This window comes from Arachis hypogaea, chromosome 7 (genome assembly GCF_003086295.3).
Source record: "Arachis hypogaea cultivar Tifrunner chromosome 7, arahy.Tifrunner.gnm2.J5K5, whole genome shotgun sequence".
NCBI lineage: Eukaryota > Viridiplantae > Streptophyta > Magnoliopsida > Fabales > Fabaceae > Arachis > Arachis hypogaea.
In genome coordinates, this window is record NC_092042.1 from 48573940 (window position 1) to 48600934 (window position 26995).

At 37.7% G+C, this 26995-nt stretch overlaps 1 long non-coding RNA gene and 1 other non-coding gene across 3 annotated transcripts; one reads left to right on the forward strand and one right to left on the reverse strand.

Annotated features, from left to right (window-relative positions):
• Nucleotides 1–874: 874 nt before the first annotated feature.
• LOC140174484 (uncharacterized) lies at nt 875–3112 on the reverse strand. 2 transcript variants are annotated; one of them, XR_011863998.1, is made up of 4 exons: nt 2824–3112; nt 2447–2545; nt 1472–1606; nt 875–1376 (listed from the first exon to the last, which is right to left on the reverse strand). It is a non-coding gene; the product is annotated as an uncharacterized lncRNA (long non-coding RNA). The 2 variants fall into 2 exon arrangements; XR_011863997.1 differs by having other exon boundaries at nt 875–1606.
• A 7337-nt stretch (nt 3113–10449) lies between these two features.
• Nucleotides 10450–10553, forward strand: LOC112704358 (small nucleolar RNA R71). The gene has a single exon (XR_003154986.1). It is a non-coding gene; the product is annotated as a small nucleolar RNA R71 (small nucleolar RNA).
• Nucleotides 10554–26995: the final 16442 nt, after the last annotated feature.

Here is a 26995-nt window from a genome sequence, read left to right on the forward strand (position 1 = left end):
AAAATATAAAATCGTCAGTAATTTGTAACACTTGTAAATGTGTTTTTTTATACTGTATTTCGCGGCGTTTTGATACTGTCGTTAAATTACTAAATTTTGTGACAATTTTTTCTTATATTTTATGACTATTTTAAACCGTCACAATATTTAGCGACGATTTGAAACCGTCACTAAATTACTAATTCTTATGACAGTTTTTAGACATATTTAGTGACTATTTAAACCATCACAATATTTTCCAACACCATTAACTCCAACAAATTCAGCAACATATAGTTTCCTTTGCTCCTTGGCAGCATGAACATCCCTCAATATGTCAATAGAGCACCTAAGGGTTAAAATACACACAAGGGCTTCTTCCATTGATGCCTGTATTTTGAAAATGTGGATCATCTATGAATGTGAGTTGATGAATGCATTGTGTACCTTTTAACTTCATATTTCTCTTATCAGCTTAGTTTGAGATGAAACTTAAAGGCCTTAGAAACTTAAATACTTATGAACAGATTGAGATGAACTAGAGTTAGGAATAAATAGGAAAAATAATAGAATCAGTTTTTAAGTTTCAGAGATGACTTTAATTCTCCCTCCTTGTATCTTAAAGATTGGCATATACATTCTTCCCCAATTTCTAGGTTTCTTCAACACATTGTATGAAAAAGAAAGAAAGAAAGAAAGAAATATCTACATTTTCTGTTCTATCTTTCCAGAAATTTTATTTTTCTTTTTTATAAATTTGAAGATCATATATCTTTTAATTGCAGTGGGTGTTTGGGTACCATTCCTGCTTCATGAGGTATCATCTTCTCATGTATCTAAGGCCCATCCTTGGGTACGAAAAATTCATAACAACCTTCAGTATTTAGGATCTTGATTCAATAATTTAATGTGCCATTTATCAATATTTAAACCTTTTAGAGCACCTTGCCTCTCTATGCACTAGTTACACAACAACAAACCCAATCCCTTTAATTAACCACGAACCGCAGAAATTAGAATCACTCCTACATAAAACTCATATACAAGGGTTGACTAATGAAATTAGAATCAAAGATAGTGCTCAAAATTAAAGTGTTGACTAATAGATTGGTTTGTTGATTAAGCTCAAAATTAAAGAGTATTGGTTAAGGAGTAAAATTCTGTTAATAAATTCTGCTTGTCAAATATGAAAGGGCATGTCTCATTGCTGTAGTACGGTCCCTTCAAATAAGGAGTCCAGTTCTCAGAGAAAACATTGCAACTACTCCTTCTTGTTTCTTCTTTAGATTAGCGCACTGAGGTTAGCTAAGTGCATTGTGCAATTGTGTCAATTCCTTACTCTTTTTCAAGAGTTGTGTACCTGTTTTTGGAGGGGGTGGGGGATCCTCAGAATGTGTCTGCTCGAAATCAAGACACGTGTGGGTCCACTCAGATAATACAAATGCAGCTAAGCTAAGCTAGAAACTGTAACTTGGGAAGAAGCTAAGCTAACCTTGGAAAGTGGACAAAAAAATTACCACCTCTTGTGATTGGTTCTGGTTGTGGCTTTCTCCTCCTTCAGTTGTGTCCATCTAAGCGTTTTCTGCAGCTTTTCTTTCCTTCATCAAACTCCTCCAGTGAATGAAACCTTTCAGGAAGGAAAAAAGGACTATTCAATTTGAATTACTTCAGGAACTTCAATGCTGACGTACGTCTTTATTTTTTATGTTACTATCTTTATTTTATTTACGATATGATCACTATTCTATTTGCTTTTTAATTCAATGGAAGCTACTATGGTTTAATTATTTCTCCCCCATACCCAATCATACCATCACATAATGATAATACATAAAACTGGAAATTGCATTACATATATAAATAGATAGATATTCACAGCACACACGGTGAAATCCAACTGTGACAGTAATAGCTAGGAACATATTTGATGTGTTGTGTCCAAACCTAAATTTTGACGTGGGGCCTCCTTATAGACTATACCATTGAGTAGTGCTTACAAAGGAAAAGTGAGAAAGACAGAAAATAGTAGATCTAAAGAATATTACCAACAATAAAAACAAAGGAGACACTGAGTTGTAGACACTATACTAAATTAACATTTCACATTAATTAAGATAGGTCTTGGAAAATGGTTGATATGGCCGTCCAATTGGAGGTCCATGTTGATTCATCACCCAAGAGCTTGTGATCATTTTACACTTTGTCCTTACCTTAATTAACCTATTCCCTATCATTGCCTTATAAGGATGGATCATGATGAGGGTTAATGAGGGATGCATATAAGTGATTAATTGAATGAATCAGATCTAACCATTTTAAGTACTAATTGTACTAAGTGATTATTCAATAATTGCGTTAGAGGTTCAATTCAACAACACATTTTTATTTATTGAATATATGCAGAGCAAGGATACAAAACAACATGTGCATAACTCTACAATAAAATATAGAACCATCAATAAAGTACCTGTTTATGTTGTTCAACTTGCAACCTACCAACTGTGCTTAGAAACCCATCAACTGCAGACTCAACTCGCTCATTTTTGGCTTCAGCTATCACCATCACCTACATAATTCACGAAAAACATTAACCAGTTCATGATTCCATCAAGGCACAAAAACATCAAAGGAATTAAGAGAAGAAATAACAAATAGAGCATTCAAAGAAATCTGGTTGAAACATTTCATCGAACATGTTGAGTGCAGGTAAAATTAAAATGATATAAGAGAATTCAAAGAAACAATTGCAAGGATGAACATGAGGATATAATCATAACGGTAAATTGCAGCAACAACAAAGAAATTGTAGGGAAACATATAGTAGAAGAACAATTAAATACTCACTATCAGTGTTCAGTGGGGTTGGAAGAGAAGAAAAAAGTCGCCAAATGGGAAATTAGGGTTCGCACACATAAAAGAGGGGAAGAGAAAGGATGATGCGAGGACGACTAACAGTGAAAGGCGAGTGCGAACAGCAATGGTGAACAGCGAACGTGAATTGCCGCGTAGTAACGGTGAACGGCAAACGCAAACTGCAATGGTGAATGGCGAATGCAAACTGCGACGGTGAAGATAATGGTGTTAGTTTCTCTGTTTCTCATCTCTTCTCAGCATCTCATCTCAAACGCTAGTAAACAAGGTTTTGGAAGAAATGGAAAGTAAAAGAAAAAGTGGGGAGAGATATAAACTGTATTACTGACGGTCAAAAAAATTATATTACAAGTGTCACAATGTTAATTAATGGAGACCCTTAGAATTAGGGGTAACAAATTTACGTAACTATATGACTAATTTGGTGTAGTGAATTCTTCTTTATTCTTCTAAAGCACTGAGGTAAATTAAAGGAGCGTAATATATATTGGCCGATATAATAATACATTAATTTTTTTAAAAAATATTATGTGTACATAATGGGCGTAAAATTGGTCTGAAAAAATTAAGATTAAAAAACTCATTGTCTTGTTATAATAATATTTAGGATTAGTTCTTAAGATATAGATCGAATTTTTTTTTTGTCTTTAATTTTTTTCATATAAAATTATCTCTAAGATTTAACTTAATTTTATTTACTAAAAATTTAATTTTATTACTGAATTACACCTAACTAAAAAAATTATAAAATAAAAAAATAAAAGAAAGAAAACAGGTTAAAGGGGGAAGGGATCACGCAGGGGGGAGGGAAGAAGAAATAGGAAGGGAAGGTAAGGAGAAGAAAATCACGCAAGGGGGGAAGGGAGGCCACTGTCGTCGTATTGGGTTCGTCGCTACCATTGAGCCACATCGTCGTCGTCGTTCTGAACTGCTCCCTTATCGCTAGATCCGCTACCGCCGCTGACCGTGAAGAGAGAGAGAGAGAGAGAGGGATGCTCGAGCTTAAGGTAGAGGAGGAGTGTCACCACCTTCACGCCAGCTGCCACTACTGACGTCCATTGAACCTAATGCCGTCATCGAAGCTCCTCCGCTGGTTCGCGTCCTCGCCGCTGGATCTCACTGCTGCTCCTCTTCCTCGCTAGCTCGCCGCTACTCTTCACATGTCGCCACTGCTCCTTGTCGCTCGTCGTTGCTCCTCACCGCTGGGTTCTAATTAATTATTCTACTTCTATTTTTTATTATTCTGCTTTTGTTCCAATTTTGATTTTTTTAATCACACTGTTGTTGTTGACTCTGATTCTATCATGGGTATTGATTCCATTATTTTTCTGTTTCTATTTTGCTTTTGATTCTTTTCCATTCTTCTGCTTCTCTGTTTTGATTTTCTGATATCTTTTAGTTGAAATTTTGTTGCTACCATTGAAATTATGTTGCTGTTGTGTTCTTCTGCTTCTCAGTTTTGATTTTTTGAGACTCGTTAGTTGAAATTTTGTTGCTGCTGTTGAAAATATATTGTTGTTATTGCAATTCTAGTTGAAGAGGAAGAAAAAGAAGAGATATTGTTGTGATTGAGATGAAGAATTGGATATTGGGTATTGCTGAGATGGAGAAGAAGGGAGAAGAAGAATCGGGTATTTTGGTGAAGAAGGAGAAAGGTATTTTAGTCCGAAAGACGATTTTAAAACTAAGTTAAATCTTAGGGACGATTTTGTTTGAAAAAAAGATTGGGAACGAAAAATATTTTTGACTTATACCTTAGAGACAAAAATTGTCCTTAACCCTAATATTTATGAACTAAAATTTTTCAAACTGAGATCGGATAGTACGCAGTACTCGACCCATGGAAACAAATAATTTTTTTTTACTAAAATACCCTCACTTATATATAAAAGTTATAAGTTTCTGTTTAGATATTTAATATTTATACTGGATTATGTTAAATTGTGTTTTAAATGTTGAATTATATTAAATTTCATTAAATTTTTTAAAAATTGTATGATGCGTTTTGTGTTAAATTTTTTGTAAAAAATTAAAGACAATACCTATAAATACCGCCATCCCTGTTTGTAGGACAATTAAATAGGACCGATGACGGAGTTGGAATGGTAGCATTTTATGAGAATAGGAAAGGAATACATAGATTGATCATAAAATCAAAATGGAGTTTTCGATTGCAAGAAAGTAATAAATTAAAAAAGAAACTTGACAATGGAATAAAAAATACAATTTAAAATAATGAAACAACAAAACTAACGGAAATTAAACTAGATTTAACTTAGATACACTTCCAAAAGTTATCAATCATTGTTACTTTATTTATGTTGATAAATTAGAGTGAATTATCCTAGTAAGTCAACAACAACATTGTGATTTCAATTACTGGACTTCTCAACTAAGTTAACAAATTCCCAACCAATTCAATACAACAAAAGCATCGAATAGCGGTAATCTTTTGCGATAAATCGCTGCAAAAGCAAATTCCAACGATTCCTCAATTAGGGTCTTTTAGCACGCAAGGTTAATTATTGTGATAGTTTATAGAAATTATTGGTATAATTGTCGCTGTTCAAATATTTCGCATCGAATTATATGGCAGATGATGATGATGATGAATGTCACGGATCATCACATCCATCAGGTTGAAGTTCAGTGAATATCTTACAATAAGAATAAGCTTGAATTGACTAGAAGAACAATAGTAATTGCATTAATTCTCGACGTACAGCAGAGCTCCACACCTTAATCTATGGTGTGTAGAGACTCCACCATTGAAAATACATAAGTGATTGTCCAGGCATGGCCGAGAGGCCAGTCTCCAAAACGTGATCAAGAGATTAATCAAAAGACTAGTTCCCAGATGTCTAATACAATAGTAAAAAGTCCTATTTATAGTAGACTAGCTACTAGGGTTTACAGAAATAAGTCTAGCTGCAGAAATCCACTTCCAGGGCCCACTTTGGTGTGTGCTTGGGCTGAACTTGAGCTTTACACATGCAGAGACTTCTCATGGGGTTAAACGCCAAGTTGTAACGTCTGTTTGGCGTTTAACTCTGGTTTGTGACGTGTTTCTGGCGTTTTACTCCAGAATGCAGCATGGAACTGGCATTGAATGCCAGTTTGTGTCATCTAAACTAGAATAAAGTATGGACTATTATATATTGCTAGAAAGCCCTGGATGTCTACTTTCCAACGCAGTTAAGAGCGCGCCATTTGGAGTTCTGTAGCTCCAAAAACTCCATCTCGAGTGCAGGGAGGTCAGAATCCAACAGCATCAGCAGTCCTTTTTCAGCCTGAATCAGATTTTTGCTCAGGTCCCTCAATTTCAGCCAGAAAATACCTAAAGTCACAGAAAAACATACAAACTCATAGTAAAGTCCAGAAATGTGAATTTTTCATAAGAACTAATAAAAACATCCCTAAAAGTAGCTAGATCCTACTAAAAACTACCTAAAAATAATGCCAAAAAGCGTATAAATTATCCGCTCATCACAACACCAAACTTAAATTGTTGGTTGTCCTAAAGTAACTGAAAATCAAATAGGATAAAAAGAAGAGAATATACTATAAATCTCAAAATATCAATGAATATTAGTTCTAATTAGATGAGCGGGACTTGTAGCTTTTTGTTTCTAAACAGTTTTGGCATCTCACTTTACCCTTTGAAGTTTAGAATGATTGGCATCTATAAGAACTCAGAGTTCAGATAGTGTTATTGATTCTCCTAGTTAAATATGTTGATTCTTGAACATAGCTACTTTTATGAGTCTTGACCGTGGCCCTAAGCACTTTGTTTTCCAGTATTACCACTAGATACATAAATGCCACAGACACATGACTAGGTGAACCTTTTCAGATTGTGACTCAGCTTTGCTAAAGTCCCCAGTTAGAGGTGTCCAGAGCTCTTAAGCACACTCTTTCTGCTTTGGATCACGACTTTAACCACTCAGTCTCAAGCTTTTCACTTGGACCTGCATGCCACAAGCACAAGGTTAGGGACAGCTTGATTTAGCCGCTTAGGCCTCGATTTTATTTCCTTGGGCCCTCCTATCCATTGATGCTCAAAGCCTTGGATCCTTTTTACCCTTGCCTTTTGGTTTTAAGGGCTATTGGCTTTTTCTTCTTGCTTTTTCTTTTTCTTTTATATTTTTTTTGCCATTTTTTTCGCAAGCTTTTGTTATTCACTACTTTTTCTTGCTTCAAGAATCAATTTTATGATTTTTTAGATTATCAACAACATGTCTCTTTGTTCATCATTCTTTCAAGAGCCAAGAATTTTAACATTCATAAACAACAAGATAAAAAATATGCACTGTTTAAGCATTCATTCAGAAAACAAAAAGTATTATCACCACATCAATATAATTAAATTAATTTCAAGGATGAATTCGAAACTCATGTACTTCTTATTCTTTTGTATTAAAAACATGTTTCATTTAAGAAGGGTGAAGGATTCATGGAATTATTCATAGCCTTAAGTCATAGTTACTAAATACTAATGATCATGTAGTAAAGACACAAACATAGGCAAACATGAAGTTCAAAAACTGAAAAACAGAGAGATAAGAACAAGGAAGTTAAGGAATGAGTCCACCTTAGTGATGGTGGTGCCTTCTCCTTGAAGGACCAATGGTGTTCTTGAGCTCCTCTATGTCTCTTCCTTACCTCTGTTGCTTGATCCCTAGTAATTTTGGTACTCCTATCCTTAGTTACTCCAAATAATTGTATGGAGGAAAATGTATCCCCTGAGGTACCTCAGGGATTTCTTGATGAGGGAATTTCTCATGCTCTTGTTGAGGTCCATGAGTGGGCTCTCTTGATGTATAGTCAAATGCTCTACTACTGAGCTATGGACCCTTGAGATGAATCTCTCCATCTTCCATGACTCGGAGGTGGAAGCTTTTGTCTTCCCTTTCCTCTTTCTAGAGGTTTCTCCAGCCTTAGGTGCCATCAATGGTTATGAAAAAACAAAAAAAATGCTTTTTACCACACCAAACTTAGAATGTTTCTTGTCCTCGAGCAAAAGAAGAAAGAATAGAAGAAGAAAAAGAAGATATGGAGGAGAGGGAAAGAGGTGTGGGTTTCGACCAAGGAGGAGAAGAGAGGGTAGTGTTGTGTGAAAATGAAGAAGTGTTGAGGGGTTTATATAGGAGTGGGAAGGGTATAGGTTCAGTCATTTAGGGTGGGTTTGGGAGGGAAAGAGATTTTGAATTTGAAGGTAGGTGGGGTTTATGGGGAAGAGAGGATGGATGTGAATGGTGAAGAGGTGATGGGGAAGAGTGATTGAGGTGATTGGTGAATGATGTTTGGGGAAGTGTGTTATGAAAAGGTGTGAGAGAGAGGGAGAACGTAGGTGGGAATCCCGTGGGGTCCACATATCCTGAGGTGATCCTGTAGGGTCCACAGATCCTGAGGTGTCAAGGATTCTCATCCCTGCACCCTTTAGGCATGTAAAATGCCCTCTCTATGCAATCCTGGCGTTTAACGCTAGACTGTAGCATGTTTCTGGCGTTAAACGCAACTTCCATGCTTGTTTTGGGCGTTCAACGCCAATCTGCAGCATGTTTTTGGCGTTGAACGCCACTTCCATGCTTGTTTCTGGCGTTTAACACCAACTCTCCTCAGGGTGTAATCCTGGCGTTTAAATGCCAGACTGCTGCTTGTTTCTAGCGTTCAACGCCAGCTTTGTGCTCTATTCTGGCGTTGAATGCCAGCCAGATGCTCCTTACTGACGTTTAAATGCCAGTAAGTTCTTCCTCCAGGGTGTGCTTTTTCTTCTGCTGTTTTTTATTCTGTTTTTAATTTTTGCAATTGTTTTGTGACTCCGCATGATCATAAACCTAATAAAATATAAAAAGAACAATAGGAATATAGATAAATAAAAATTGGGTTGCCTCTCAATAAGCCCTTATTTAATGTCAATAGCTTGACAGTGAGCTCTCATGGAACTTCATAGATTATTAGAGCATTGTTGGGACCTCCCAACACCAAACTTAGAGTTTGAATGTGGGGGTTCAACACCAAACTTAGAGTTTGATTGTGGGGGCTTTGTTTGACTCTGTATTGAGAGAAGCTTATCATGCCTCTTTTCCATGTTTACAGAAGGATAACCTTGAGCTTTAAACACAAGGTAGTCCCCATTCAATTGAAGGACTAACTCTCCTTTGTCAACATCAATCACAGCTCCTGTTGTAGCTAGGAAGGGTCTTCCAAGAATGATGGATTCATTCTCATCCTTCCCAGTGTCTAAGATTATGAAATCAATAGGGATGTAAATGCCTTTAACCTTTACCAACACGTCCTCTACCAATCCATAAGCTTGTTTTATTGACTTGTCTGCCATCTCTAATGAGATTCTTGCAGCTTGTACCTCAAAGATCCCCAGCTTCTCCATTACAGAGAGTGGCATAAGATTTATACCTGACCCCAAGTCACACAGAGCCTTCTTAAAGGTCATGGTGCCTATGGTACATGATATCAAGAATTTACCAGGATCTTGTTTCGTTTGAGCTAGAGTTTGCTGAACCCATGTATCTAGTTCACTAATGAGCAAGGGAGGTTCACCTTCCCAAGTCTCATTACCAAACAGCTTGGCATTCAGCTTCATGATGGCTCCTAGATATTGAGCAACTTGATCTTCAGTTACATCTTTATCCTCTTTAGAGGAAGAATAGTTCTCAAAGCTCATGAATGGTAAAATGAGGTTCAATGGTATCTCTATGGTCTCTAGGTGAGCCTCAGATTCCTTAGGTTCCTCAGTTTGGGACTCCTTTTTGTCCAAAAGACATCCCAAGAGGTCTTCCTCACTGGGATTCACGTTCTTCTCCTCTTTTATGCATTCGGCCATATTGATTATATCAATGGCCTTGCATTCTCTTTTTAGATTCTCTTCTGTATTGCTTGGGAGAGTACTAGGAGGAGTTTCAATAATTTTCTTACTCAGCTGGCCCACTTGTGCCTCCAAATTTCTAATGGAGGACCTTGTTTCACTCATGAAACTTAAAGTGGCCTTAGATAGATCAGAGACTATGTTTGTTAAGCTAGAGGGGCTCTACTCAGAATTCTCTGTCTGTTGCTGAGAATATGATGGAAAAGGCTTGCTATTGCTAAGCCTGTTACTTCCACCATTATTAAAGCCTTGTTGGGGCCTTTGTTGATCCTTCCATGAGAAATTTGGATGGTTTCTCCATGAGGAATTATAAAGATGTTCCCATAGGGTTCACCCATGTAATTCACCTGGTTCTCAGGATCATAAGCTTATTCTTCAGAAGATGCTTCTTTAGTACTGTTGGATGCATTTTGTAATCCATTCAGACTCTGAGAAATTATGTTGACTTGCTGAGTCAACATTTTGTTCTGAGCCAATATGGCATTCAGAGCATCAATTTCAAGAACTCCCTTCTTCTGAGGCATCCTATTACTCACAAGATTCCTCTCAGAGGTGTACATAAATTGGTTATTTGCAACCATATCAATGAGTTCTTGAGCTTCTGCAGGCATTTTTTTAGGTGAATGGATCCACCTGTAGAATGGTCCAGTGACATCTTAGAGAACTCAGATAGACCATCATATAATATATCCAAAATGGTCCACCCTGAAAGCATGCCAGAAGGACACTTTTTGGTCAACTACTTGTATCTTTCCCAAGCTTCATAGAGGGATTCACCATCTTTTTGCCTGAAGGTCTGAACATCCACTCTAAGCTTGCTCAGATTTTGAAGAGGAAAGAACTTGGCCAAGAAGGCCGTGACCAGCTTATCCCAAGAGTCTAGGCTATCCTTAGGTTATGAGTCCAACCATGTTCTAGCTCTGTCTCTTACAGCAAAAGGGAAAAGCATGAGCCTGTAGACTTCAGGATCGACTCCATTAGTCTTAACAGTATCACAGATCTGCAAAAACTCAGTTAAAAACTGATAGGGATCTTCTGATGGAAGTCCATGAAACTTGCAGTTCTGTTACATTAGAGCAACTAGTTGAGGCTTCAGCTTAAAATTGTTTGCTCCAATGGCAGGGATTGAGATGCTTCTTCCATAAAAATTGGAAGTAGGTATAGTATAATCACCAAGCATCCTCCTTGCATTATTGTTGGGTTCGACCATGTCTCTTTCTTTTTCGAGATTCTCTATAAGGTTTTCTCTGGATTGTTGTGCTTTAGCTTCTATTAGCTTCTTCTTCAGAGTCCTTTCAGGTTCAGGATCTGCTTCAACAAGAATGTCCTTGTCCCTGCTCTTATGTAAGAGAAGAAAACAAAGAGAGAAGAGGAATCATCTATGTCATAGTATACAGATTCCTTTATGTAAGTAGAAAAAGAGGAGAATAGAGGAAAGAAAAGAAAAATTCGAACACAGAAGAGAGAAGAGGGTTCGAATTTTTGAGATGAAGAGAAGTGTTAGTAAATGAATAAATAATTAAAAGAAGATGAGAGGGAGAGAATTTCAAAAATTGTTTTTGAAAAATGGTTAGTGATTTTTGAAAATTAAGAGAAGAAATAAAATTAAAATTAAAAATTTGAAATAATTAGTTAATTAAAAAGAATTTTGAAAAAGAGGAAAGTGATTTTGGAAAGTAGTTAGGTAGTTTTGAAAAGGATAAGAAACAAACAAAAAGTCAATTAGTTAGTTGAAAAAGATTTGAAAATCAATTTTGAAAAGATAAGAAGTTAGAAAAGATTTTGAAATCAAATTTTGAAAAAGATATGATTAAAAAGATATGATTGAAAAGATATTTTGAAAAAGATTTGATTTTTAAAATTAAAATTGATTACTTGACTAACAAGAAACTACAAGATATGATTCTAGAATTTAAAGATTGAACCTTTCTTAACAAGAAAGTAACAAACTTCAAATTTTTAACCAATCATATTAATTGTTAGTAAAGTTTTTGAAATTTTAAAATAAAGATACGAAAAAGATTTTGAAAATCAAATGAGAAAAATTTCGAAAAATAATAAGAAAAATGAAAAAGATTTGATTTTTGAAAAAGATTTTGGAAAGATAGGATTTTTAAAATTGAAATCTTGACTTGACTAACAAGAAACAACTTATTTTAAAAATTTTTGACTAGTCAACTCAAAGATTTCGAAAATTATGAGAAAAATAAGGAAAAGATATTTTTTTCGATTTTTTTGAATTTTTAATGATGAGAGAGAAAAACACAAAAATGACTCACAACATGAAAATTATAAATCAAAACACATGATGCATGCAAGAACACTATGAATGTCAAGATGAACACCAAGAACACTTTGAAGATCAAGATGAACATCAAGACTTATTTTTGAAGATTTTCAAGAAAAGAAAAACATGCAAGACACCAAACTTAGAAATTTTCAATGCTTAGACACTATGAATGCAAAAATACATATGAAAATTAACAAAAGACACAAAGCAAGAAAATATGAAGATCAAACAAGAAGACTTATCAAGAACAACTTGAAGATCATGAAGAACACATGCATGAATTTTTCGAAAAATGCAAAAGTTTTTAAAACATGCAATTGACACCAAACTTAAAAATTGACTCAAGACTCAAACAAGAAACAAAAATATTTTTGGTTCTTATGATTTTATTAATTTTTTTGGATTTTTCGAAAATTATTTTTTAGAAAAACGAAAAAGAAAAAATTTTTTGAAAGATTTTTGAAAACTTTTTGAAAAGAAAATTACCTACTGAGCAACAAGATGAACCGTCAGTTGTCCAAACTCGAACAATCCCCGGCAACGGTGCCAAAAACTTGGTGCACGAAATTGTGATCATCAACAATGGTGCCAATAGACTTGGAGCTCTCAAACGTGAATCACACTTTGTCACAACTTCACATAACTAACCAGCAAGTGCACTGGGTCGTCCAAGTAATACCTTACGTGAGTAAGGGTCGATCCCACGGAGACTGTTGGTATGAAGCAAGCTATGGTCATCTTGTAAATCTCAGTCAGGCAGATTCAAATGGTTATAATGGTTTTCGAAAATAAGGATAAATAAACAGAAAATAAAGGTAGAGATACTTATGTAATTCATTGGTGGGAATTTTAGATAAGTGTATGGAGATGCTTTGTCCCTTCTGAATCTTTGCTTTCCTACTGCCTTCCTCCAATCATCCTTACTCCTTTCCATGGCAAGCTGTATGTAGGGCATCACTGTTCTCAATGGCTACTTTCCATCCTCTCATTGAAAATGGTCCAAATGCTCTGTCACAGCACGGCTAATCATCTGTCGGTTCTCGATCATGTCGGAATAGAATCCATTGATTCTTTTGGGTCTGTCAATACGCCCAACAATCACAAGTTTGAAGCTCGTCACAGTCATTCAATCCCTGAATCCTACTCGAAATACCACAGACAAGGTTTAGACTTTCCAGATTCTCAAGAATGCTACCAAGGGATTCTAGCTTATACCACGAAGATTCTGATTAAGGAATCCAAGAGATAAACGCTCGATCTAAGGTAGAACGGAAGTGGGTGTCAGGAACGCATTCATAAGGACGGATGATGATGAATGTCACGGATCATCACATCCATCAGGTTGAAGTGCAGTGAATATCTTAGAATAAGAATAAGCTTGAATTGAATAGAAAAACAATAGTAATTGCATTAATTCTCGAGGTACAGTAGAGCTCCACACCTTAATCTATGGTGTGTAGAAACTCCACCGTTGAAAATACATAAGTGATGGTCCAGGCATGGCCGAGAGGCCACCCCCCAAAACGTGATCAAGAGATTAATCAAAAGACTAATTCCCAGATGTCTAATACAATAGTAAAAAGTCCTATTTATACTAGACTAGCTACTAGGGTTTACAGAAATAAGTCTAGTGCAGAAATCTACTTCTGGGGCCCACTTTGGTATGTGCTTGGGCTGAGCTTGAGCTTTACACGTGCAAGAGACTTCTCTTGGGGTAAACGCCAAGTTGTAACATCTGTTTGGCATTTAACTCTGGTTTGTGACGTGTTTCTAGCATTTTACTCCAGAATGCAGCATGGAATTGGCGTTGAACGCCAGTTTGCGTCGTCTAAACTCGAATAAAGTATGGACTATTATATATTTCTGGAAAGCCCTGGATGTCTACTTTTGAAAGCAGTTAAGATTGTGCCATTTGGAGTTCTGTAGCTCTAGAAAATCCATCTCGAGTGTAGGGAGGTCAGAATCCAACAGCATCAGTAGTCATTTTTCAGCCTGAATTAGATTTTTGCTCAGGTCCCTCAATTTCAGCCAGAAAATACCTGAAATCACAGAAAAACACACAAACTCATAGTAAAGTCCAGAAATGTAAATTTTGCATAAAAGCTAATAAAAACATCCTAAAAGTAGCCAGATCCTACTAAAAACTACCTAAAAATAATGCCAAAAAGCGTATAAATTATTCGCTCATCATACGTAATATCTACTCCTAGGCTTGAAATACGTCAAATAGGCTTGATCACATCAACCCATAAGTCCCAACCTATCTACTAATTAGATTAGTAGTGGGTTGGTGCCAATGAGTATCAAATTGATCACCAAGGGTTCTTAAATCACCAATTCATTGAGACCCAATGACTCAAGGTCACTCAATTCCCTTAGCCTAGGCCAAGAGTAAAGAGAACTACTCAAAAACTAAAGGAAACATTCTATCAAACACCTAATGTGTAATAAAAGTAAACATCACAAAATGAGAAAATTAGTGAAACCCATGACTACCACAAGCAAGAAATCAACAATAGCAATTAATATGAACATAAAAAGGACATAGAAACATAAAATTGCATTAAAGAAAATTAAGATTTAACAATGGTTCATCAACATAAAAGAAAGAAAAACAAGAAACTAACAAGAGAAACTAAGAAGATTAAGACAATAGAAAACTAAAATATCAAGAGAGTTGAAATCAAAAACAAGAATTGAAAGATAAATTTGAGAGTGATTAACATAACTTTACCCTAATTTCTATCCTAAATCTAGAGAGAGGAGAGAGCCTCTCTCTCTCTAGAATTCTACTCTAAAACATTATGAAAACTAAACTATGACTACTTGGTTCATTTCCCCCTTAATCCTTGGGTTCAAAGGCATTAAAAATGAGTTGGATTGGGTCCAAAATGAGCTAGAAATTGCCCCCAATGAGTTGCCCAAAATGGACCCACGCTGCTCCATCGGCGCACACGCGTACAGTGCGCGTGCGTGCCCTTATACATCAAGAAACTATGAAAAATTGTATATTATTTTGAAGCCTCGGATGTTAGCTTTCCAACGCAACTAAAACCGCCTCATTTGGATATCTGTAGCTCATGTTATGGTCAATTGAGTGCGAAGAGGTCAGGCTTGACAACTTTACGGTTCCTTCATATTTCTTCATGAGTTCTCCCACTTTGCATGCTTTTCTCCTCACTTCTTCCATCCAATACTTGCCTTATGAATATGAAATCACTCAACAAACATATCAAGGCATCGAATGGAATTAAAGTGAGTTAAATTTAGCTATTTTAAGGCCTAAAAAGCATGTTTTCACATCTAAGCACAAATCAAGGGAGAATTGCAAAACCATGCTATTTTATTGAATAAATGTGGGAAAAGGTGATAAAATCTCCCAAATTAAGCACAAGATAAACCACAAAATTGGAGTTTATCAATGCCATATTTTCTTAGAATAAAATATTGACTCAGCAAGTCAATATGATTTCTCAGAATCTGACTGGATTGCAAGCTGCATTCGGCTGTGCTAAAGAAGCCTCCTCTGAAGGAGAAGCTTATGACCTTGAGAATCCTACAATGGAAGAGGTGAATTACATGGGAGAATCCTATGGAAACACCTATAATCCTTCATGGAGGAATCATCCAAATTTCTCATTGAAGGATCAATAGAAGCCTCAACAAAGCTTCAATAACAATAATGGTGGGAGAAATAGATTTGGCAATAGCAAACCTTTTCCATTATCTTCTCAGCAACAGATAGAGAATTCTGAGCAGTGCCTCTCTGGCTTAGCAAATATAGTCTCTGATCTATTTAAGGCCACTCTCAGTTTCGTGACTGAGGCACGGTCCTCCGTCAGAAATTTGGAGGCACAAGTGGGTCAGTTGAGTAAAAGAGTTACTGAAACTCCTCCTAGTACTCTCCCAAGCAATACAAAAGAGAATCCAAAAAGAGAGTGCAAGGCCATCTACATGTCCAACATGGCCGAACCTGTAGAGGAGGGAAAGGCAGTGATTTCTAGTGAGGAAGACCTCATGGGACGTCCACTGGCCAACAAAGAGTTCCCTATTGAGGAACCAAAGGAGTCTGAAGCTCATCTAGAGACCATAGAGATTCCACTAAACTTCCTATTACCATTCATGAGCTCTGATAAGTATTCTTCCTCTGAAGAAGATGAAGTTATTACTGAAGAGCAAGTTGCTCAGTATCTAGGAGCAATCATGAAGCTGAATGCCAAATTATTTGGTAATGAGACTTGGGAGGATGAACCTTCATTGCTCATCGGTGAACTAAATGCATTGGTTCAACTGAAGTTACCTCAGAAGAAAGAGGATCTTGGAAGGTTCTTAATACCTTGCACCATAGGCACCATGACCTTTGAGAAGGCTCTGTGTGACCTAGGGTCAAGTGTAAAGCTCAAGCCACTCTCTATAATAGAGAAACTAGGGATTTTTGAGGTACAAGCTGCAAGAATCTCACTAGAGATGGCAGACAAATCAAAGAAACAGGCTTATAGACTTGTAGAGGACATCTTGGTAAAGGTTGAAGGCTTTTACATCCCTGTTGACTTCATAATCCTAGATACTGAAAAGGATGAGGATGAGTCCATCATCCTTGGAAGACCCTTCCTAGCCACAGCAAAAGCTGTGATTGATGTAGACAGAGGAGAGTTAGTCCTTCAAGTGAAAGAGGACTACCTTGTGTTTAAGGCTCAAGGATCTTCCTCTGTAAACATGGAGAAGAAGCATGAAAAGCTTCATCCAATTCTCTCCATGCGGAGTCAAGCAAAGCCCCCACATTCAAACTCTAAGTTTGGTGTTGAGAGGCCACAATCATGCTCTGAGCATCTGTGAAGCTCTATAAGAGCTTCCTGTCAAGCTATTGACATTAAAGAAGCGCTTATTGAGAGGCAACCCAATTTTATTTATCTATATTAATTACTCTTTAATTTTATTTTTCATTGTTATTTTATGTTTTCTTTAGGATGATGATCATGTGGAGTCACAAGAACAAGTGCAAAAATTAAAGCAAAATTAAAAACAGCATAAAAAATAGCACACCCTGGAGGACGAGCTTACTGGCATTTAAATGCCAGTAAAGATACCAAAATAGACGTTTAACGCCCAGCCTGGCACCATTTTGGGCGTTAAACGCCAGAACTGGCAGGCAAACTGGCATTTAAATGCTAGTAAAGGTAGAAAATGGGTGTTTAAATGCCCAGCCTGGCACCATTCTGGGCGTTATATGCCAGAACTGGCAGGCAGACTGGCGTTTAAACGCTAGAAAAGGGCATCAGCTTGGCGTTTAAACGCCAGGAATGGGACACAGAGGGCGTTTAACGCCAAGGAAGTGCAGCGATGAAAAAAATCCTTGACACCTCAGGATCTGTGGACCCCATAGGATCCCCACCTACCCCACCACACTCTCTCTCCTCTTCACACCTCTCTATAACATTCTACCCAAAATACCACTCACCTATCAAATCTTACCATGTTTCCCATATTCTCTTCACCACTCACATCCATCCCCTAATTCCCAAAAACCCATCATACAACCCACCTACCCCACCCACTCAAATTCAAACCATTTCCCTCCCAAACCCACCCCTTCTCACACGAACCAACTCCCTCTCTTACCCTATAAATACCCCTTCTTACTCCTACATTTTCACAAATCACATACACTTAAAACCCCCCTTGGCTGAACCCTCTCAAGCCTCCATTTCCCACTTCTCTTCTTCTTCTACTCTCTTATTTCTTCTTTTGCTCGAGGACGAGCAAACTTCTTAAGTTTGGTATGAAAAAAAGCCTTGCTTTTTAATTTTCCAAACCCATTAATGGCACCGAAAGCCGGAGAATCCTCAAGGAAGAGGAAAGGGAAGGCAATTGCTTTCACCTCCGAGTCATGGGAGATGGAGAGATTCATCTCAAAGGTCTATCAAGACTTCTTCTATGAAGTTGTGGCCAAGAAGAAGGTGATCCCCGAGGTCCCCTTCAAGCTCAAAGGGAGCGAATATCTGAAGATCTGACATGAGATTAGGAGAAGAGGATGGGAAGCTCTCACCAATCCCATTCAATAAGTCAGAATCTTAATGGTTCAAGAGTTCTATGCTAATGCATAGATCACTAAGAACCATAATCAAAGTATGAACCCGGACCCGAAGAATTGGCTCACAATGGTTCGGGGGAAATACTTAAATTTCAGTCTGGAAAATGTGAGATTGGCGTTCAACTTGTCAATCATGAGAGGAGATTCTCATCCTTTCACTAGAAAAGTCAACTTTGATCAAAGGTTGGACCAAGTCCTCAAGGACATCCAACGCTCTATCATTCCTACTAAGGCAAGCCGGTTCAACTAAGAAGGTCGAACCTTAAGCCTGTGGCTAGAGGATGGTTGGAGTTCATCCAATGCTCTATCATTCCTACTAGCAACCGATCCGAAGTAACTGTGGATCGGGCTATCATGATCCATAGCATCATGATTGGAGAGAAAGTGGAAGTTTATGAGATCATACCTCTAGAACTATACAAGGTGGCTGACAAGCCCTCCACTTTGGCAATGTTAACCTTTTCTCATCTCATTTGTCACATATGCAATTTAGCCAAAATTGTCATAGAGGAAGACATCCTCATTGAAAAGGACAAGCCCATCACTAAAAAGAGGATGGAGCAAACAAGAGAGCCCACTCATGGACCTCAACAAGCGCATGAGGAAGTCCCTCATCAAGAAATCCCTGAGATTTCTCAAGGGATGCATTTTCCTCCACACAACTATTGGGAGCAACTCAACACCTCTTTAGGGGATTTCAGTTCTAATATGGAGCAACTAATAATGGAGCACCAAGAGCATTCCATTATCCTCCATGAAATTAGAAGACCAAAGAGCCATGAGGGAAAAGCAACAAAGGCAAGGAAGAGATATTGAGGAGCTCAAGCACTCCATAGGATCTTCAAGAAGGAGAACTAGCCGCCATCAATGAGGTGGACCCATTCTTTAATTCCCTTGCTCTTATCTTTCTGTTTTTCAATTTTTATGCTTTGTGTTTGTCTATGTTTGTGTCTTTATTACATGATTATTAGTGTCTAGTGTCTATGCCTTGAAGCTATGAATGTCCCATAAATCCTTCACCTTTCTTAAATGAAAAATGTTCCTAATTGCAAAAGAACAAGAAGTACATGAATTTCAAATTTTATCTTGAAATTAGTTTAATTATTTTGATGTGGTGGCAACACTTTTTGTTTTCTTAATGAATGCATGAACAGTGCATATTTTTTGATAGTGAAGTTTATGAATGTTAAAATTGTTGGCTCTTGAAAGAATAATGAAAAAGGAAAAATGTTATTGATAATCTGAAAAATCATAAATTTGATTCTTGAAGCAAGAAAAAGCAATGAAAAAGAAAAAGCTTGCGAAAAAAATGGCAAAAAAATAAAGAAAAAGAAAAAAAAGCAAACAGAAAAATCCAATAGCCCTTTAAACCAAAAGGCAATAATAAAAAAGACCCAAGGCTTTGAGAATTAGTGGATAGAAGGGCCCAAAGGAATAAAATCCTAGCCTAAGCGGCTAAATCAAGCTGTCCCTAACCATGTGCTTGTGTCATGAAGGTCCAAGTAAAAAGCTTGACACTGAGTGGTTAAATTCGTGATCCAAAGCAAAAGAGTGTGCTTAAGAACTCTGGACACCTCTAACTGGGGACTCTAGCAAAGCTGAGTCACAATCTAAAAAGGTTCACCCAGTTATCTGTCTGTGGCATTTATGTATTCGGTGGTAATACTGGAAAACAAGATGCTTAGGGTCACGGCCAAGACTCATAAGTAGCTGTGTTCAAGAATCAACATACTAAACTAGGAGAATCAATAATACTATCTTAATTCTGAGTTCCTATAGATGCCAATCATTCTGAATTTCAAAGGATAAAGTGAGATGCCAAAACTATTCAGAAGCAAAAAGCTACAAGTCCCGCTCATCTAATTAGAACCAAGCTTAATTGATATTTTGGGATTTATTGTATATTCTCTTCTTTTTATCCTATTTGGTTTTCAGTTTCTTGGGGACAAGCAACAATTTAAGTTTGGTGTTGTGATGAGCGGATAATTTATACGCTTTTTGGCAGTATTTTTACATAGTTTTTAGTATGTTTTAGTTACTTTTTATTATATTTTTATTAGTTTTTATGAAAAAATCACATTTCTAGACTTTACTATGAGTTTGTGTGTTTTTCTGTGATTTTAGGTATTTTCTGGCTGAAATTGAGGGACCTAAGCAAAAATCTGATTCAGAGACCGAGAAAGGACTGCAGATGCTGTTGGATTCTGATCTCCCTGCACTCGAAGTGGATTTTCTAGAGCTACAGAATCCTCATTGGCGCGCTCTTAATTGCATTGGAAAGTATACATCTTGGGCTTTCCAGCAATATTTAATAGTTCATACTTTTTCCGAGATTTGATGGCCCAAACTAGCGTCCAAACGCCCACCAGAGACCCTTTTCTGGCGTAAAATGCCGAAACTGGCACCAAAGCTGGAGTATAACTCCAAGGATGGCCTATACACGTGAAAGCTTCAAGGCTCAGCCCAAACACACACCAAGTGGGCCACGGAAGTAGATTTCTGCACTATCTACCCATTTTCTGTAAACCTAGTTTACTAGTTTAGTATAAATAACACTTTTTACTATTGTATTCACATCTTTGGACCATTCTTCGATCCTTAGATCAGGTCTTTGAATCCTATTTCGATTGTATTATGCCATTTGGGAGGCTGGCCATTTGGCCATGCCTAAACCTTGTTCTTATGTATTTGTCAACGGTGGAGTTTCTATACCTCACATATTAAGGTCAGGAGCTCTGCTGTTCCTCGAGTATTAATGCAAGTATTATTGTTTTTCTATTCAATTCACGCCTACTTCTCCTCCAAGATATACTCTCGTACTTAATTCAGTTAAGTCAAAATAAAGTGGTGACCCGTGACAATCATCCAATCTTCGTTACTCACTTAGCCAAGATCCACGTGCCTGACAACCACAAAGCGGTCTACATGATGTTCAATGTAGTCATTGGATGACAGCTGGAGTATACTCTCTTTGGTCTCTGACTCACAGATCTGAATCACCTCTCCTGACAACAGAGCATTCGAATCTGTGACGTTAGAACCTTCGTGGTATAAGCTAGAATCAATTGGCAGCATTCTTGAGATCCGGAAAGTCTAAACCTTGTCTGTGGTATTCCGAGTAGGATCCGGGATAGGATGACTGTGACGAGCTTCAAACTCGTGACTGTTGGGCGTAGTGACAGTGTGCAAAAGAATAAATGTATTCTATTCCGACACGATCAAGAACCGACAGCTGATTAGCCATGCGGGAAACCATAGAGGACATATTTTCACTGAGAGGACGGATGGTAGCTATTGACAACGGTGATCCACCAACATGTAACTTGCCATGAAAGAGGGTACGCATGATTGGATGAGGACAACAGGAAAGTAAAGATTCAGAGACAACAAAGCATCTCCAAACACTTATCTGAAATTCCCACCAAGGAACTACATAAGTAACTTTATTTAATTTTATGTTTTGTTCTTCTTTTTATTATTAAACCTCATAACCATTTGAATCCGCCTGACTGAGATTTACAAGATAACCAAAGCTTGCTTCAAGCCGATAATCTCCGTGGGATCGACCCTTACTCACGTAAGGTATTACTTGGACGACCCAATGCACTTGCTGGTCAGCTATGTGGAGTTGTGAAAAGTGTGAATCACAATTTCGCATACCACACCACTACTTTTATTTTCTACACAATGAGCCTCTACTATTAAATCGGCAGTCCGACTCACATCATTAGTTTCATTACAAGCAATATGGGAATCACAACTAAATTTGACTGGAAGTGTCGAATCAAACATACTACAATAATTAAATTTACTAATCCTATCATATTCAACTTTATCAAAAGAATCATCCTTATTTTCTAAAACATGAGAATTTTTAAAATAATTATGCAAAGTTACCAGGTAGTTGGAAACTTCCTCAACCTGGTCCATAGTTCAGCCTTCAAGGTCTTCAAGAAAGACAGTCCCAACCTGTCGGCTCGAAACCCAAATTTGGGTAACACAGCTTCACTGAAAGTCCTTCCGAAGTCAGATAACACCCTTCACAATTTTAAGGATTCAGAGATCGATCAATATTTAAAGGCTTTAACTTGCAGTTATATATCCTAAAATCGACATACATTTGTTCAACATATAAACTCGAATTTGCTCTGACAATTTCAGGTTTGCCTTCCTTAGTCCATAGAAGCATGCTCTGATGCACTGTAGAAGGTACTGCACCTACACCATGGATCCAATCCCTGCCCAACAAGGCATTATAACTAGCCTTCGATGGCACTACTAAAAACACAGAGTGCCTTTCTGATAACCCCACTTTTACAGTTAAAGTAACCAACCCTCTTGCTGGTGTAGAAGTCCCACTAAGATCAGTCACAGCAATATTTGTAGGGACCAAATCATCAGAATCCTTTCTTACTTTTCCCAACATCCTTTCAAGCAGAAGACTGATCGCTACCCCACCATCGATTAACACCTTATTTATTTTAAATCCATTCAGTACAGCTCAGATATGAAGAGGGCGTAAATGGGACATCTGCCTCTCAGTAGGCCGAGGAAAATAACCTGGCTCATCATCAATACGTATGAAGGAATAAGCTTCTTCATCTTCTTGATCATAATCCTAATCTGGATTACTTTCACATTCACCAAGATATTCAGTTAGAATGATCGAGATTGTCCTCACCATATCATCATCCCCTTCATCAAAATATTCCTCATCAACATCGACATCTTTATTTTTGTGGTCCCCAGAAGATTGAGTAATCGCTTTGCCTTTATCCATCTTTATAGGTGATGGAATTTCTTTAGGATAAGTCTTTCCATCAGAAGGAAAGACAATTCAAGAATGCACAGAGGGTGTTGCCCCCTTACTTGCTTCCTTACCTGTTTCTATTTGAAGTTTCTTACTTTGAGTAAAACTCCTTCTTCCACCTCTTCCTCTCGGGTAACCCCTGGCATGTCCTCAATAAAAAGCAAATTGATTTCGAGACGGTGCTCGATGCCCCCACTGAGGATTACGTCGATACAAATCATCACGCCTTTGGAATTCTTGACAATTCCTTATCCACTAAACTGAGGATTATCTTAAAGGTGCAGTTACATCATGCTGAGGGATCTTTGAACTAGAACCCTCCATTCGTCGAATTGGCTGCCTCTGACACGCTTGCTCTTCCCTCTGAGCTAATTCCTTCTTCATTCTTTCCTTTTCAAAGATAGCTGCCGCCTCAGCATCAAAGACAGCATTGCACCAAGGACACAGAGATACGTCCCAGTCTTTGATCTTCTACTGAACTAAGAAATCCAGCAAGCCATCCCCCGTTCTGGGAAAAACAGATCTTACCTGTGACTCAAAATCATCAAGAGCCACATCAAAATCATAAGACATACCAACCATGTTCACCCCCAAGCAGGGCTCAATATAACCGGCATCAACTTTGAGGGGATCAATATCAACCTTCATTTCCTTCTTGCCATCATCAAATTTCAATCGTCCTTCCATGATTGCTTCTTGAATCAAATCCCTGGAATGGACACAACTATTAGTCGAATGACTTGTTTCTTGATGAAATTTACAATAAGGTTTTCCCTTTAAATCTTTAACGGAAAGTAAAGTTCTACCCTCAGGTAAAGCTAATTATTTATCTTTAAGCAACACATCGAAAATCTGATTAGATTTTGAGATATCAGAACTATATTTTTCACACTCTTAAGTTTTGAATCATTCAAATTTTCACTATTAGGAAGTTTTTTCAATAAAGAGCAAACATACGGAGGACCTTTCTTATGTTCTACTAAATCGACTTCCGTTTCGAAATCGAATTCCTCCTCCGAAGATTCCATGGTTACAAAAGCAACCTTTTCTTTTCGAGTAAATGGTTTACTCTTTGACCTTTGCTCATTTCTATATTTTTCTTTCTCCTTTTTCATGAGTTCGATCTGTCAAACCTTCTTGCCCAAATGAGCCAGATCAGGAATATGCACGTTGAGCAACTTTCTGCGCATATAAAATCCTAACCCCATAGTTGCTATTTTCACAATCTCACTTTCAGGTAATGTTACATAGCATCTACTTCTAACATTTTTGAAACATATTAAGTAATCATCGATAGTTTTACCATTTTCATGTTTCAAAGTGGTGCACGAAATTGTGATCATCAATGGCGCCATCAACATGGTACGCTCAATTGCAATCTCAGCTATTTATCACAACTTCGCATAACTAACCAGCAAGTGCACTGGGTCGTCCAAGTAATAAACCTTACACGAGTAAGGGTCGATCCCACGGAGATTGTTGGTATAAAGCAAGCTATGGTCACCTTGTAAATCTTAGTCAGGCAGATTCAAATGGTTATGGATGATATACGAATAAAGCATAAAGTAAAGATAGAGATACTTATGTAATTCATTGGTGAGAACTTCAGATAAGCGAATGGAGATGCTTTGTCCCTTCCGTCTCTCTGCTTTCCTACTGTCTTCATCCAATCCTTCTTACTCCTTTCCATGGTAAGCTGTATGTTGGGCATCACCATTGTCAGTGGCTACAATCCCGTCCTCTCAGTGAAAATGTTCAACGCACCCTGTCACGGCACGGCTAATCATCTGTCGGTTCTCAATCAGGTTGGAATAGAATCCATTGATTCTTTTGCGTCTGTCACTAACGCCCAGCCTTCAGGAGTTTGAAGCTCATCACAGTCATTCAATCATTGAATCCTACTCAGAATACCAGAGACAAGGTTTAGACCTTCCGGATTCTCTTGAATGCCTCCATCAATTCTAGCTTATACCACGAAGATTCCAATTAAGGGATCAAAGAGATAAACATTCAAGCCTTGTTTGCTTGTAGAACAGAAGTGGTTGTCAGGCACTCGTTCATAAGTGAGAATGATGATGAGTGTCACATAATCATCACCTTCATCATGTTCTTGGGTGCAAATGAATATCTTAGAACAAGAATAAGCTGAATTGAATAGAAGAACAATAGTAATTGCATTAATACTCGAGGTACAGCAGAGCTCCACACCTTAATCTATGGTGTGTAGAAACTCCACCGTTGAAAATACATAAGTGATAATAGTGATCATTGGCTTCAGCCCCAGAGAGGGAACCAGAAGAACCAAGATGAAAATACAATAGTAAAAGGTCCTATTTGTAGAGAACTAGTAGCCTAGGATTTACAGAAATTAGTAAATTACATAAAAATCCACTTTCGGGCCCGCTTGGTGTGTGCTTGGGCTGAGCATTGAAGCTTTCATGTGTAGAAACTTTTCTTGGAGTTAAACGCCAGCTTTTGTGCCAGTTTGGGCGTTTAACTCCCATTCTTGTGCCAGTTCCGGCGTTTAACGCGGGGCAGTTTTGAGCTGATTTGGAACGCCAGTTTGGGCCATCAAACCTCGGGCAAAGTGTGGACTATTATACATTGCTGGAAAGCCTAGGATGTCTACTTTCCAACGCCGTTAAGAGCGCGCAAATTGGGCTTCGTAGCTCTAGAAAATCTACTTCGAGTGCAGGGAGGTCAGAATCCAACAGCATCTACAGTCCTTTTCAGCCTCTGAATCATATTTTTGCTCAGGTCCCTCAATTTCAGCCAGAAAATACCTGAAATCACAGAAAAACACACAAACTCATAGTAAAGTCCAGAAAAGTGAATTTTAACTAAAAACTAATAAAAATATAATAAAAACTAACTAAAACATACTAAAAACATACTAAAAACAATGCCAAAAAGCGTATAAATTATCCGCTCATCACAAAGCTACTAGATCGGTAACTGCTACATTCATTTCTCCCCTGTAAAACTGAGCGTGAAAAGCAATTTCCAACTGATTCCATGTTGTAATCGAATTTGGTCTAAGATTTGAGAACCAAGTAAATGCATTCTTTGTCAACGATGAAGGAAAATTTTCATTTTCAAATTCTCATCATTAGCTAAGTTCCCGATCTTGACCAAATAACCAGCAACATGTTCAGTAGTGGATTCTCCAACTTCTCCAGCAAATTTTGTGGTTATTTTTGGATTTTTTACCCCTCTTGGCACTTCAGCCATCTGAACTACTTGGGAAAAAGCAGACACAAAATGTGGTTGATTTATAAAACCAACATTCAGTCCAACCTGATTTAGTACTTCTTCTACAATCCTAGTGACGATAGCGATCACCACGTAAACTATTTAAAACATTATCAGCATTTTCACCTCGAAGAACCAGGCGAGGATTTTCTCGATTTGGAATGTGATTTTCATTTTTAAAATTGTTTTCCATCCCCTCATTATTTCCCCGGGCATTATGCTTTTCACCTTTATCATAATCAACAATTCGAGCAATCCTCTCCACTTGTCTAGCGAGACGCTCAAATCTTGACTCATGATCTGCCATCATGGGATTCAAGATTGTAGTCATTTGCTGGGTCAATAAATTGACCAAGTCATGGTGACTTTCCTCCACTTGCTGTCGATATACTGCCATTGAATTGGTAGCATTCGAAGTGGAATCCACCTGATATTCACGAGAATACTCGGAATATTGTTGTGGGTTTTGAGCATTATTCACTCCATTCATATTTCCAAAATGGACAGGCGGCATGAAACCACCCACCGATGGGGTATAACCAGGAGGAAGACCATAAGGAGTCCAACCAGCGGTTAATGGTGGTTGATATGGTGGCACAGGACCACGTGGATGAGTATTACATCCAATATTCCCAGTTTGTATAGTCATAACGACTATACTTTCAGTTCCAATTGCACCCTCTGAACGTGAAGATACGTCCACTTGTTGCATGGATACTGGTATGCTATCATTGGTGGAAGAACCACCATTCACATTTGATAATTCATCAGCCATGTGAATGATCTTCACTCTCCGTAATCGCATACACTAAAATT